Here is a 14,176-nt window from a genome sequence, read left to right as displayed (position 1 = left end):
ATTTTTGGGTGAACTAACCCTTTAAGAGTGTAATTTCTGTGCCGCTAGCAACACCAAAAATAGTGGAAAGCAGTTAGGAAAAAGTGTTTACAACAAACACTTTTAACCAAAACATTTTTAAACTTATCACCTTTAACCTCAATGCTTGTTTGTATTTTTGTGGATTCTTTTTTTTTTTTTTGCCATATTGACTGTTTTTGCCTATACTGTGTGTTGGTATGGATAAAAAAGTATTCTAAATGTTAGCAAAGTGTTAAATGCCTTGCTCAAAAATCCAGACATGACAGAGCTGGACTGTGATCTCAACAACCCTTCAGTCGCCTCAACCTGACATGTAGTGGCGACTTGAACCCGTAACCTCTTCCACCCAGATCCTTAACCATTAGATTAACAGCCCACTAACAGATTTATGTGGACAACCCTCTTTACTGCAGTGTGAGGAAGCCTCTCACTGAAACACTGAGCAATTTATCTGACTCCTCCACTAAGGGTGGCACTTGCATTTAAATTAGACCTCCTGAACTCCAATCAGAGCTCCACCACAGAGCTATAGCCTATTGATGTTAGTAAACATCTTTATTTTTTATTCTTCATTGCAGAAATAACCATTTCAGCCAAATTCATTCCACCCTCACTGTCTTAGAGAAAATTCAGAATGGGCCCTCAAATGTTTAAATGTATGATGTTGCCTAGTAGGTTTTTGTGTGTGTGTGCTTCTAAGATTAGTTTTGCAGATTAAATCTTTAACAGTGTTTTGATAAATCTGGCTTAGGCATTGTCAAGCTTCACACACAGACACATGTACGGTGTAAATCCCCGCTGGACAGATCCTCCTCCCTCAATTCTGAGGGAACATTTTATAACCTCATTTCACCTATGTTTTTATGCTAAAATGAAATATCTAGTGAATATCATTATTTTCTGTTTTTGCCGGAGAAAAACTCACCACTAAAACACTAGGGCTTTGTAGGCTGTTATTACCGTTGGATATTGCTTTGTGGTTGATAGTGTGATGGTTGTCTGGCTAGTAATACTTTAGTAAACACCACTAATAAGGCATTGTAGTAATTTCACTCTGCTTTACACCACTTTGTTTTACACTTTGTTAGTTGTTAGTGACGGTATCTTTGAGTTTATGCAATTTCAGAGACCTAGAGCAGAGGTTTAAAAGCAGTCAGGAACAAAGTATCTCCTCCTTCCAGTGTCCTTCAAAATTGGACCAATCCTAATGTCAAAGGTCAGTGGGAGCTTTGCGACCTGGATGATGGTGGCACAAATTAATCAATTCCCACAGGAAGTCAATCCAGCAACTATATGCACAAAGAAGACTTGTGGAAGATGCTGTGAAGATGCTCAGACTGGAGTTGTAAGCTGTGTAAATGTGACTCAGTACGTTTGGCACAAAACCATCAGATCTCACCTGCAGAGCCTCATTACAGAGGAGACGCAAGTCCTCGCTTCTCCTCTAGTAAGGCCTAAGGTTCCTGTTTTAATATATTATAATAAAATTGTACTAAATTATCATTAATGATATAATAATGAACTAGATTTACATTTCCGTTTGTAGGCTTAGGGTCAGTACAATGTTTTTTTAAAAAGAACTTAATACATTTATTTAGCAAGGAAAGGTTGCATTAATTTGATCAAAAGTGACAGCAATAACCTTTATAATCTCTAATAAATGCTGTTCTTTTGAACTTTTTATTTATAAAAGAATCCAGTAAAAAATGTATCACATTTCCATAGAAATATTAAGCAGCTCAACTGTTTCCAACATTGATAATAAGAAATGTTGGAATAATTATGCTAAAACTAGCTTTGCCATCACAGGAATAAAGTGAAAAAAATATGAAAATAGAGAGTTATTTTTAAATTATTTGCTCAACATTTAAATAGTCTGGTTCAGTGTTTGCTGTAGGCTAGTGCTGCAGTGCGTTGTCAGAGTTCCTCTGAAATCCTCCAGCTCCACCTGCCTAGGTCTGATACGTGATTTATGTGTCTGTTTATGCAGAAGCAGCATATTTTACATGCTCACATGTTCAGAAGTTACCGTTCAAAAGACCTTACTGACCTATCTTTTTTTAAGCTTACATTAATGCATTTAGTCTTAAATTTAAGATTGAAGTATTAAAAAAAGAAAAAAAAGTGATTTACACTATGCATGTTATATATATGTAATGTTACATTATATATTTGCTTCTATATCTGTTTGCATACCAATTGAGGTGTTTTGCAAAATTTACAAAAACATAACTAGATAGCACCTAAAGGCCTGCTCACACCAAGAATGATAACTGTATTTGCGTCCAAACCAACGAACGATAACGGTCTGTTTATTCTAAGCTCACGCGCTGTGGTTTTAAAGTGTGCACAACATGTTTTTCCTGTTCTTGTTGCATTTGCACGGCTTTAACCAGCAGATGTCCTCGGCATGCTATGTTTCGAGTGAATAGCTAGTGTAATCGATCTAATCTAACAGTGAATTTAGCTGATGAAGTCAATATAGTGGAAAAAAAACAACGGCTAGTCTTTTTCACTGCAAGTCAATGTTGTCGAAACTAGCGCTAGATACCTGAGGTAATTTTATTTTACACTGTTTGCTAGCCTGTCATAATCTCATCTCTGGTAATACTTCTCACCATTTATTCCGAGGGTATCACCGATTTATTTTCCATATTTTCCATTTTCCATTTAAAAGGGTGACTTGTCAAACAGCGGTGGCTTTTTCTGGACCTTGCAGATTAACTTAACGTCTGTCATTTTAAATGCGCGAGCAGGATTCTGAGCGGATTCTGATTGGCTGTCAGTGTTTTATCGTTCAACAGCTGGAAAAAAATCGTTCTGAAAGTGATCCCAACAATATCGTTTCTCTATATCGTTATAGCTGTGGTGTGGACATCGCTATTCCTTTATATTTAGAGCGATTTTTAGAACTATATCTTTATCGTTATCTTTATAGATATCTTTCTTGGTGTGTACGGGCCTTAAGACTGAAATTAAAACCAAGTTTGAATAAAGTCTGTATATTAGGCAGAGCCAGAAGTTCAAAGGCCTGTTCACACCAAGGACGATAACGACAAAATAGTTCTAAAAATCGAGTAAAAGAATAGCAGAATCCACAACATAATGACACAGAGAAACAATATCATTGGAATCACTTTCAGAATGATTTTTTTTCTCAGGTGATGAACGTTAAAAACATTGACATCCAATCAGAATCCATCCTGCTTTAACGAGCTCGAGCATTTAAGCAGAAGATGACAAAACTACAGCACACACTAAGAATAAATGCACTGGTGTGGACACTATCGTTATAGTTATCTTTCTAGTTATAGTTCTTAGTGTTTGGGGTTTAGAATGTTTGAGGAACTTCAATATAGTGCTGCCTTTCAAGCACAGTAACTAATAAACCGCCTTCAAGTAAACATGCCTATATGTAGCATATGTACTTGTATACATACAGTATAGTATGTAGGCCTATATGTCACACGTGTATAGTGTGCGTGTTTTAAGCGTTTCATATTTGTAAGTGTGCAGTTGTGTTCTCAGACTGGTGGTTTGAGACTCCCTCACACGTGTGCTTCAATTTTTCATCACAAACTGCAAGAAAACGGCATCAATTATTAATCGCAGCACTAAGAAAAGAAGAAATCAAATTCAATATTTACCGCATACTTCCTGAGCTAGCAAATCACATGGCAAAAAGGATGGAAAGGAGTGTGTGAGATTGTGAGTGTGTGTGTGTGTGTGTGTGTGTGTAGGTTACACAAGGGGCCCTGCTGTGAAATTGGCAACGTTTAGAGGAAAACCCCCTTTCCCCCTCGAAGAACAAACACCCACATGAACTCTTAGTATTGTAATTATCTTTTAGAGTTCGTACTGTGTAATTAGCGTGACACGCACACACCTCCACGCTGAAACAGATAACATCAGTATCTCACACACATAAACCATTATATCCAACAAAATTATACTTGCACTACACCATTACTGACTGATAACCCTTTTTGTGTGCTGATGCTGTCTGTATATGCATAGCTTATTGTTTTTCTTTGTCATAATTCTGTGTTCTATAAATATCCTGATGCTCTGCAGCAGAAGGACTGTTCAGGCAGAAAATACACACACATACACACCCTCTGGCAGAACTATGAAACAGCACACACACGAATGCCTTATCTTGTGGACACACAATCTCGGATTCATTCATACTTCAGCACGCACACACACACACACACACACACACACACACACACGTTTCAGCTGCCAATCATGTTTGCACACACAAAAATACTGGCACTAACAAGCCAGCTGGGCATCAACGCACAGAGCACGGACGCTACTCCATGGCATCACTACATAGATATACACGTCACAAATATATAGGAAAGTAGTCATGTCATTGTGCTTTTTAGAGAATAATTATCACTTTGTCAACATGAAATCTAAAGCGATTCTGCTTTATCTATTCTTTAGCCTTCCTGGTCTTATTTTGAATCATTGGTAAACATTATTCCACAGGAAACGTCATCAAATTCAAATAGCTTGCTCCACCTCTAAACAGCTTTCCATCCCTAAGCCTTCATATTTTTCAAACCTTCCCCTCCTGTTACATTTTTCATATATGGGTCAATGACGTGACGGGTCTTTTTTTTTGTCCTTAAGGCCTTAATAATAATAAAAAACAAAGAAATGACATCCAAAGTATGTAAGGTAGTACAACTAGATCACTTTTATTGAATCCAAAAGGTTTTCATTTTAAAGATTTTGAAGTGTCAAAAGGTCATTCGGTTTAACCGTCAACTTCATTTGTGATTAACATATTTTAAAATGTAATAAATGTATATATTTTTTATTCTGGCATGATTTTATAACGTCGTATATCAACATAGTGCAAAATGGTATTAAAATTATGTGCAGAAGTCGTTGCTTTGTTATGAGAAAGAATGTTCGGAAAAATGAATTTCATTGATGTCATTCGGAGCAACCAATATAAAGGGACCATTTTGGATCAAGTTATGCGGTCAATATCATGTGACAGGATGTGACATCATTCAAACACCTGCAACAGACGACATGGTCATGAAGCAAAGTTACTAACTCTCTTTTAACTATTTGAAAAATTCATGTTTTCACTTGCTCATATGCATGTCCCGAAAAATCAGGTCATTCGGTACAACTGCTATAAAACATGGAAAATGTTGTAATATTTTAAAAACTTGTACTAAATATAATATGTTTGATTGTCCTTTTGCTAGCTAGCTAGATATCAGCCTGTTAGCATTGTTTGAAAATATTGTCATTCGGTATAACCAAAAGTGTCTTTTGGTAAAACCAAAATTTTGGTTAAACCAATGACTTTTTTGGTGATAAATTTTGTCCATCTTGTAAAAAATGACAAAAGCAGTGTGATTATCAAAACTAGGGATGCACCGATCCGATATTCAGATCGGGTATCGGCTCCGATACTGCCATTTTTGCCAGATCGGGTATCGGCCGGACGGGACCGATCCAAATCCGATACTGTGTGTATCAGTATATGGCTGTAATACATAGTCTGTGTTATTGTTAGGCTCCACAAAAGGCACAAAAACATTAAAAAGCACCAGAAAGTTTCTGTGCACTATATTCCAAGTGTATCCAAATATTTAAGTCGTTAAATTAAAGTTCACGTAAATGCCTCCCTCCGCTACGGCTGTCAGTCATTCTCAATTCAGCATTCAAACTGCGTGTCGCGTTCGGTTACGACAGTCAACACAATGAAACTCTCTCCAAGATGAATCAGTGTTTCTATTATTATACTTCATCTGTAGATAACGATACCGTTAATGCAATACGCATCAATATATCTTCACTTTGTGCTTTGAACTTTTCAATGCGAAGCACTGCCGCTGCGCGCTGTGACTCCACGATGCTTCAAGCGCATCATTCTGCACACGGGATGCGCATAAGCGCTTTGTGCCGCTCTGTATGGGAGCCGTTCATATTATAATACTTTTGCGCAATGAAAGATTGTTAATAGCATTTTTTTTGTTCTGTCCTATCTATCATATGTTGCTGCCTCATAGAAAAAAAAAAAAAAACTCCGCTATAAATTTAAAAGAAATGTCTTTTAATTTTATAGTATAGCCTATATTTATATATAAATATATTTAGTTTTCGGATAACGCGACCTTTGAGATTTTATATATATATATATATATATATATATATATATGTACACGTCACACTACCGCCGGTGACACTCCACGACCGCGGTGGTGCTTTTGTCATGCCGACCGTCACAGCCCTAAGTGAGGCATACAGTTTATTAGGCAATTTAGCACTTTTTTTATTATTACTTGAATATCGGATCGGTATCGGCCGATACTGAATTCCAGGTATCGGATCGGTATCGGAAGCAAAAAAATAAATTTCATTTATTTGAAATAGAAATCCTTTATAACATTATAAATATCGTTACACTTTTGATCAATTTAATGCTTCCTTGCTGAATAAAAGTATAAATTTCTTTCCAAAAAACAACTCATGGTCTCTAAACTTTGAAATTTTAGTGTATGTTTTTATTTCTATTTTATTTTAAATGTGTAATGTAGTTTAGCGTTCGTTAGCTCTCACAATAATTGTTTTTGTAAATTTGAGTTTCAGTTCAGTTTGTTTTATTTTAATATGTTAGAGCTGCCAGTAATGTGCTAACTGCTATCATTTAAAAATGTTGTTCATTTCTCACATTGTAGTGTTATTGCTATCTAGTGGCATTGCTTAATGTAGGTTGCTTGTAAAGGTTTCAAGTTTTACCATGTTTCAACAATTTTCGGTCATTATGATTGTATTTTGGTTAATTTTGGGGTCATAAATTGTATTTTAGTTTAATTTCAGTTGTCTTATGATAGTTTTATTTTAGGTTAGGGTTAGTGATGAACATGTTTTTATTTAGTTTTCACTTTATTGTTTTCTTAAACGATAAAAACACTGCATTATGGAAGTACAAGGGTTGTGAATAATGTCTCATGTTACCTATTTTTATTCTTCAGTGCAAATGTAATTACACTCCTTAAACATTGATTGTCCTATTTATTTAGGAACATTAAGCCTTGCTGTGTGTGTGTGTGTGTGTGTGTGTGTATATGTGTGTGGTCCTTGTAAACCTTACGTTATGGGGACAAAACATCCCCACACAAATGACAATATCAGAAATCCTTGTTTTTTTATATATGTAAAAATGCAGAAGGTTTTCTATGAGGGTTGTGTTTAGGGTTAGGTGAAGAATATACAGTTTGTGTGTGTGTGTTCGATAGCTTCTGGATGTCCTAGGATGATCTAGACAGCCTTGGCTGTGGAGCAGCTGTGGTTTTGAGGAGTCAGAGGAGAGGGTGAGGATACACACACAGTTTGACCTGTGTTTGAGTTTGACAGAAGAGATGAATGTCCCTTCATTACGTGTGTGTGTATGTGTGTTAATTTCCCTTCAATGTGCATTAGAGCTGGCCACTAAGGTGTTGTCCCCAGTAGGTAGAGGGTGGACAGACGTGCTGATTCAGCTGATGGACTTTTTGCCTGCCACATGCCTGTCTCACTGCAAGAGGAGGCAGACAGCTGAGGTCTATATCTGCTGTTCTCTGGCTCTCGCTGCATCAGCCTCTCCGTGACTGCTGTGGGCACAGTGTCCGCCAGAGTCTGCTGCTGAAGAAAACGTGAGTAGTGTTTGCTTGTGCAAAACTCACTACCACAATGCTAGAGTGTTGTGAGGAGTCAGAGGAGAGGGTGAGGACACACACACACACACACACACACACACACACACACACACATGCACACACAGTTTGAGCTCTGTTAAAGTTGACAGAAGGGATAACTTAAAAAAGAACTCAAAATTGTAATTGAAAGTTGGCTTGGAAAAAAAAATTAGTTTGAACGTTTTGAAAAAGCTTAAAAAGGCCTGATGATTGATCTCTAGATCTCCTCTGTTTCATATAATAGAAATAATTGTGGTCTGACATGAACAGCAACAGACATACAGCAGGGTCACCAAATCTAATAAGGCTTTTTTTTTAAGGTCACCAAAATTATTTTTACTGTTTTTTTTTTTTTAAACATAATGTAAAAAAAGCAATATTGTGAAATATTATTACAATTTAAAATAACTGTTTTCTTTTTTTTTTTTTAAATGTAATTTATTCCTGTGATGTCAGAGCTGAGTTTTCAGCATCATTCAGTGTCACATGATCCTTCTGAAATCATTCTAATATGCTGATTTGATGTTCAAGAAACAGTTCTTATTATTATCAATGTTAAAAACAGTTGTGCTGCTTAATTTTTTGTGGAAAATGTGATCTGGATTCTTTTATGAATATAAAGTTCAAAAGAACTCAATTTACTTAAAAAAAAAAAAAAAGTATCAATGTAAAATTATTTACTGTCACTCTACTATCACTGTCATGGTCACCTGGTGGAAGCTAGTTATTTTAGTTTATAAAGTTTTAAATATGGAAATTTTTCTTACAAAAACCCATTGCTTCGGTTCAGAATGCCTTTATTAACCCCCTGGAGCTATATGGATTACTTTTATGATGGATGTATGTATTTTTTTTTGGGCTTCAAAATCTCACCCCCCATTCACTCCTATTATAAAGCTTGGAAGAGCCAGGATATTTTTAAATATATCTTCAATTCATTCGTCTGAAAGAAGTTAGTCATATACACCTGGCTTGAGGGTGCAAATCATGGGATAATTTTCATTTTTGGGTGAACTATCCCTTTAATACTTAGGGTTAGTAGTTTTTTTCAAATCCCTGTTTTTTAGCTGGTTTATGTCTGTATAGTGTGTGTGTGTGTTGTTCATTTAAATTATCATTAGACTCACATTAAGCAGTCAATGAGCATCAAAGATCCAGAGATTTGGAAGCAACTGGGAATGCATGGCAAAAAAAAAAAAAAAAAGGTGAGGTATTCACAAACACCAGAGAGATGGTTGGCTATCGGCTCGGGAGCCATTCATTCATTGATTCGCTCCTCAGCTGATTTGTCCTTCACTAAACACCCACAATCCTCTTCAACAGAACAGCTGTTGTGTGTGTTGTGTTAACAGGTCATTACTTGTGTGTATGTCTGTGCTGGTTTGTTTTAGCTTTGTTATATGTGTGATAAATGATTTGGTCAAGTGAAGGGCAGCCATAATTAGAAGAGGCTGGTACAGTGGGCTGATTACCCTGGGCACCATCTTTCTCTCTCTCTCTCTCTCTCTCTCTCTCTCTCTCTCTCTCTCTCTCTCTCTCTCTCTCTCTCTCTCACACACGCACTTTCCTTGGCTGGAAGTAAGACTGATAATATCAGCATTAATGATATCTGCAGGAACACAGATTAGGTGACTGATATGTTTTGGATCTGATTGTCAGTAAAAGGCCTCATAGATTTTCACTTGTAAACAGCTGATCTGAGATCATTTGTTATACACTATGTCAACAAAATTGAGCTTAAATTCAAAACCGTCTATTAAATGTTCTTATGACCATAAAAAATGCCCTCAGAATATGTTGTGTAGAGTCTCTGAGTTCAACAGTTAACATGAAAAATTGTTTGCGACCTATTTTGTTATATTTATGTATTCAGCTGATGCTTTTATTCAAAGTATTCAAAAACAGTGCATTTTTCAGTGTATACTTTTTATCAGTTTATGTATCTCGGTTAACCTTGGCATAGCACCAGTCACAGGAACAAATAGTTACATAATGTGAGGCAAAGTGAAACAGGATAGTCAGTGAGAAAAAAGTTTGGACAGGACTTGATTTGTCTCTACATGACAGGTGGTTGGAAAGAGAGGGTTTGAAATATAAGAGGGTTTGGTGATGTTGACTGAAAATGAAAAGTGTTTACATTTTGATTAAATATTACTTTTTTATTAAAACACAGATAGTAGTTCACAATAAGACAATGGTTATTTAATGGTCAATACTGAAATCTAGAGAGCAGTGTCCAATAATAATATTAATAATAAAAAACAATTTAAAAGGATAGTTTACTCAAAAATGTAAATTCTGTTATCATTTATACATCCTCACGTCGTTCCAAAACTGTATCCTTTTCTTACACAAAAGAAGATATAATGGGGTCCAATGTTGTTTGGACTCCAGCGTTCTTTAAAATATCTTATTTTGTGTTCAACAGAAGAAAGAAAATGTCATACAGGTTTGAAATGACATGAGGGTGAAAAAATTATTTAATTTATGGAAAAAATGAAAATGAAAATAATGTCATTTATTACTCACCCTCATGCCGTTCCACACCCGTAAGACCTTCGTTCATCTTTGGAACACAAATTAAGATATTTTTGTTGAAATCCGATGACTCAGTGAGGCCTGCATAGCCAGCAATGACATTTCCTCTCTCAAGATCCATTAATGTACTAAAAACATATTTAAATCAGTTCATGTGAGTACAGTGGTTCAATATTAATATTATAAAGCGACGAGAATATTTTTGGTGCACCGAAAAAAACAAAATAACGACTTATATAGTAATGGCCGATTTCAAAACACTGCTTCATGAAGCTTCGGAGCATTATGAATCTTTTGTGTCAAATCAGCGGTTTGGAGCGCCAAAGTCACATGATTTCAGCAGTTTGGCGGTTTGACACGCGATCCGAATCATGATTCGACACAAAAGATTCATAACGCTCCGAAGCTTCCTGAAGCAGTGTTTTGAAATCAGCCATCACTATAATAAGTCGCTATTTTGTTTTTTTGGTGCACCAAAAATATTCTCGTCGCTTTATAATATTAATATTGAACCACTGTACTCACATGAACTGATTTAAATATGTTTTTAGTACATTAATGGATCTTGAGAGAGGAAATGTCATTGCTGGCTATGCAGGCCTCACTGAGCCATCGGATTTCAACAAAAATATCTTAATTTGCGTTCCGAAGATGAACGAAGGGCTTACGGGTGTGGAATGGCACGAGGGTGAGTAATTAATGACATTATTTTCATTTTTGGGTGAACTAACCCTTTAATAATAGCAAATGAGATTGCATTTACATTACTCTTTCTATTCTTGAGATGGCTGCCAGTAAAATTTTTTGTAACAAATTCTATTCAGGATGACCATTTCTGTTATTCGTCAAATCTGGCACAGTTTCCATGCAACAATCTCAAAACGGTCCAATATTATTCAGTAATTCAGCCTGGCTGATGTATCAGTCTATCTACAGAATGTGATATTAAATTAGATTAGATTATCTAAAATAGTAAAAAAGAAAATTTTGTAGAGTATAATTTTAGGTGCACAGATGAAAGCTGAAGGACAATAGACAGTATGCAACATTAAAGGCTTAAAGCTATCTATAGACCAAATATGATATTTTGACCTCTTGCAATTATTGCAATTATTCCACACATGGCCATACTTGGCATTTTAACAATGATTCAAGGCACGCGCGCAGATGTGATATTACATGCACATGAATTATGGTGCATCTTCACACAGTCCCAGCTGATGCGATGACGTAGAAGCGTGTGTCCGCGTGCGTTCGGCGGAGGGTGTGTTTCCAAGGCGAAATCTGGAGAAGGGAGGCGGAGATTGAGGGGGGTGGGGGGGAGAGGTGACTTTAATTCTCAATATTTGCCATCTTAAAATTCTCCCTCTCGTGATCCAGGGACAAACGAGCAGGGCAATGCGTGCAGTCTCTCAGCTGTGATGAAAGGAAGCGGTAATTAAGCAAGGGGGTTGTGATGTCTGCAGATGAAATCCACAGATGCTGATGGAGGGAATGTTTCAGATACAGCGGTTGCACTGGTGCTGAATCGGGATGCTTGGTCATGAAATGAAACGAGGCCCGCTCGGTTGTGAGAACACCAACTTGTTTCCTGCGCTATAACGTGAGACTTGCAGAGAGAGAGAGAGAGAGAGAGAGGGAGGAGGGGGCGCGAACGTTCGTTCGCCGCTGTTGCTCGGAGCTCGCGGAAAAACCGATCACATGGATTCCAAGGTTCCATTTTTCAACGGCGCTTCGATCTGAGCGCGCGCTGACAGCCCCGGTGACCGGCGCATCCATCAGAGACGCGCGAGGGAAAGAGGCATCACTTCGCCGGTTCCATCGATCTGCCGGAACTGGGCAGGCACCGGAGTCGGTGCGTGTGCGCAGGAGTGAGGAGGGCGAAAGCGGCCCTGGGGTATTTCTGCCACCGAGGAGCAGCCAGCTGCACGCTTAACGGAGAGGAAACTGATCTGGCTGGAATATTTGGCGTTACCGAAAATCATTTAGGAGGAAAGCATTCCTCATTTGCTCAAATCACAGGTACGTACCTTCCGTTCAATGCGTTTGTGCGTCGCTATTGGTTAGTCAGCGATAATTAGTGCAGTTCGAGGCACCACCGGCTTTATTTAGGGATAGTTGGAATGTAGCGAATTTGCCTGGATAAACGGCAGAAGCTGTTCAGAGTGGATGTGGAACTGTGGAGAGAGACTGTCTCCAAATTTGCGTCACAGTCATTTCCTCCATAATGCCACCCAAACGTAAAATAATCATTGTCAGTTTTGAATTCGCCTTTGAAATGAATACAAGAAGGACCGTAAAGAACGTGATGGCTTTATTTTTTTTGATAAAATATGTGGATTTAGTTTATGGTGATTTAGTCTGAGGCTCACGTGGATCATTTGGGCTGAGAACCAGTTCCAAGAAAAAAAACCCGAAGGATTTTCCTGACATTCGGTCTTCGAACATGCATTCTTCCGCTGATGCGTACTAAAATACTCTTTACAGTGTTTCCTTCACTACTATTCAGCGGAAACACCGCCACTGAATCAAGTGACCATTGTAGTCCGATTCCCGAACAAATGACTCTTTTGAGCCGGTGGTTCTTGACGAATCCAAAACATACTGCGCGACCAATGTAGTTCGATTCTAGAAGGAATGACTCTTATGAAGCCGGTTCTTTTTAGTGAATCAAAAGCCCTTATGAATCACTCGAAACCGTTAGTGAATCTATTCGACTCACTTACTGAACCCAAAGTTATTAGTTTCATCATCATGTCCTGCTTTATTCATTAGACTGCTGAGGGTAGTAAATGTAATAATTAATTTCTCATAAATATATTTTGTTCTCAAAAGCACTACAAAAATCGCTCATAGAACCGGTATCGTTATAGGAATCGGAACTAGCATCGTTAAATTCCTTAGTATTCTCATCCCTATGGATCAATAACGAGGATAAGTGTCGTTCGTGGCGGGTGAAACCATTTGTGTGTTGACGGTTCCTCCTCCATTTGCCGTTTAACGGAGGATGTGTGCGTTTCTAGTGCTTTTCACTTGTGTTTCAACGTACGTATCTGAATGTCCCTCTCGAACCGAGCTCAAGCACGTGATGCTTTCACAGAATCCCAGCATCCTACACATCAGATTTGGTCCATCAAAGTCCCTTAAGCTGTATGTCAAACATGAGGGCAAAACTCATACATGAGGCAGAGGGTTTTTGTAAGATGCACATATGGGATTGTAGAGTTAGTCATCATGTTCTTGTGGGGGTCTGAACAGGTAAAGAGAATTTGCTGAGATATGTGATTAATTTAGGACAGCTGCCACCTGCCACACTCTCCTACATTTGTTTATATCCCTATCAGGTGTCGCCCCAACTGGGCATTTCTTAAAATAGGGTGGGGGGAGGCTCGTGTTTGTGGGTGTCTCTAGTTCGCCCTGTCTCCTGTTACCCTGAGAGACGTGTACTTCTTTTTCATCAGACCGGTGAAAGTCAAAACTTTGGGAAACAGATATGCTGCCAGTGGCAAACTTACTCTTGTGCATTTGTGTGGTATTTAGATTTTACAGTGTTGTTTGTACATGTGTATGATGAAAATACATACATTTGTATACACACTCAGAGACATGGCTGACTGCCTCCAATGTTTTCTCTAATGAGCACACAAAATTCGTTAGCTTAAAGGCCTCATTAGTATGTTAATTAGCCTGAGTTGTTCATAGGCCTTTTGTGTGAATATTTGTAGTCTATTCATTGTCTGAAGTGAGAACACTAAGATGCCTCTCAGCGGCAGTTGTCAACAGTTGCGTATGAACGGATTTGCTGAGGGTTCTGCTACGCAGGCTGAGGTGTGATATACGAGAGAGAGAGAGAGCGGAGGAGTGAGGACGAAAGTTTCCAAACATACTTTTTTCCCACGATT

At 37.9% G+C, this 14,176-nt stretch overlaps 1 protein-coding gene across 3 annotated transcripts in view; it reads left to right on the top strand.

The window, feature by feature from the left end:
• The first annotated feature begins 11,427 nt into the window (after window positions 1–11,427).
• Window positions 11,428–14,176, top strand: part of slc8a3 (solute carrier family 8 member 3) — a 63,705-nt gene continuing 60,956 nt past the window's right edge. For 2 of the 3 annotated variants that reach the window (XM_051916469.1, XM_051916468.1), the window contains exon 1: window positions 11,428–12,296. The gene's annotated coding sequence lies outside the window, so the exon portion shown is untranslated. The remainder of the gene's footprint in view (window positions 12,297–14,176) is intronic. The other variant, XM_051916470.1, reaches the window with a different exon arrangement.

Source organism: Ctenopharyngodon idella, chromosome 13 (assembly GCF_019924925.1).
Source record: "Ctenopharyngodon idella isolate HZGC_01 chromosome 13, HZGC01, whole genome shotgun sequence".
NCBI lineage: Eukaryota > Metazoa > Chordata > Actinopteri > Cypriniformes > Xenocyprididae > Ctenopharyngodon > Ctenopharyngodon idella.
Note: the sequence above shows the minus strand (reverse complement) of the source record. Positions and strands in the feature narration are given on the sequence as shown.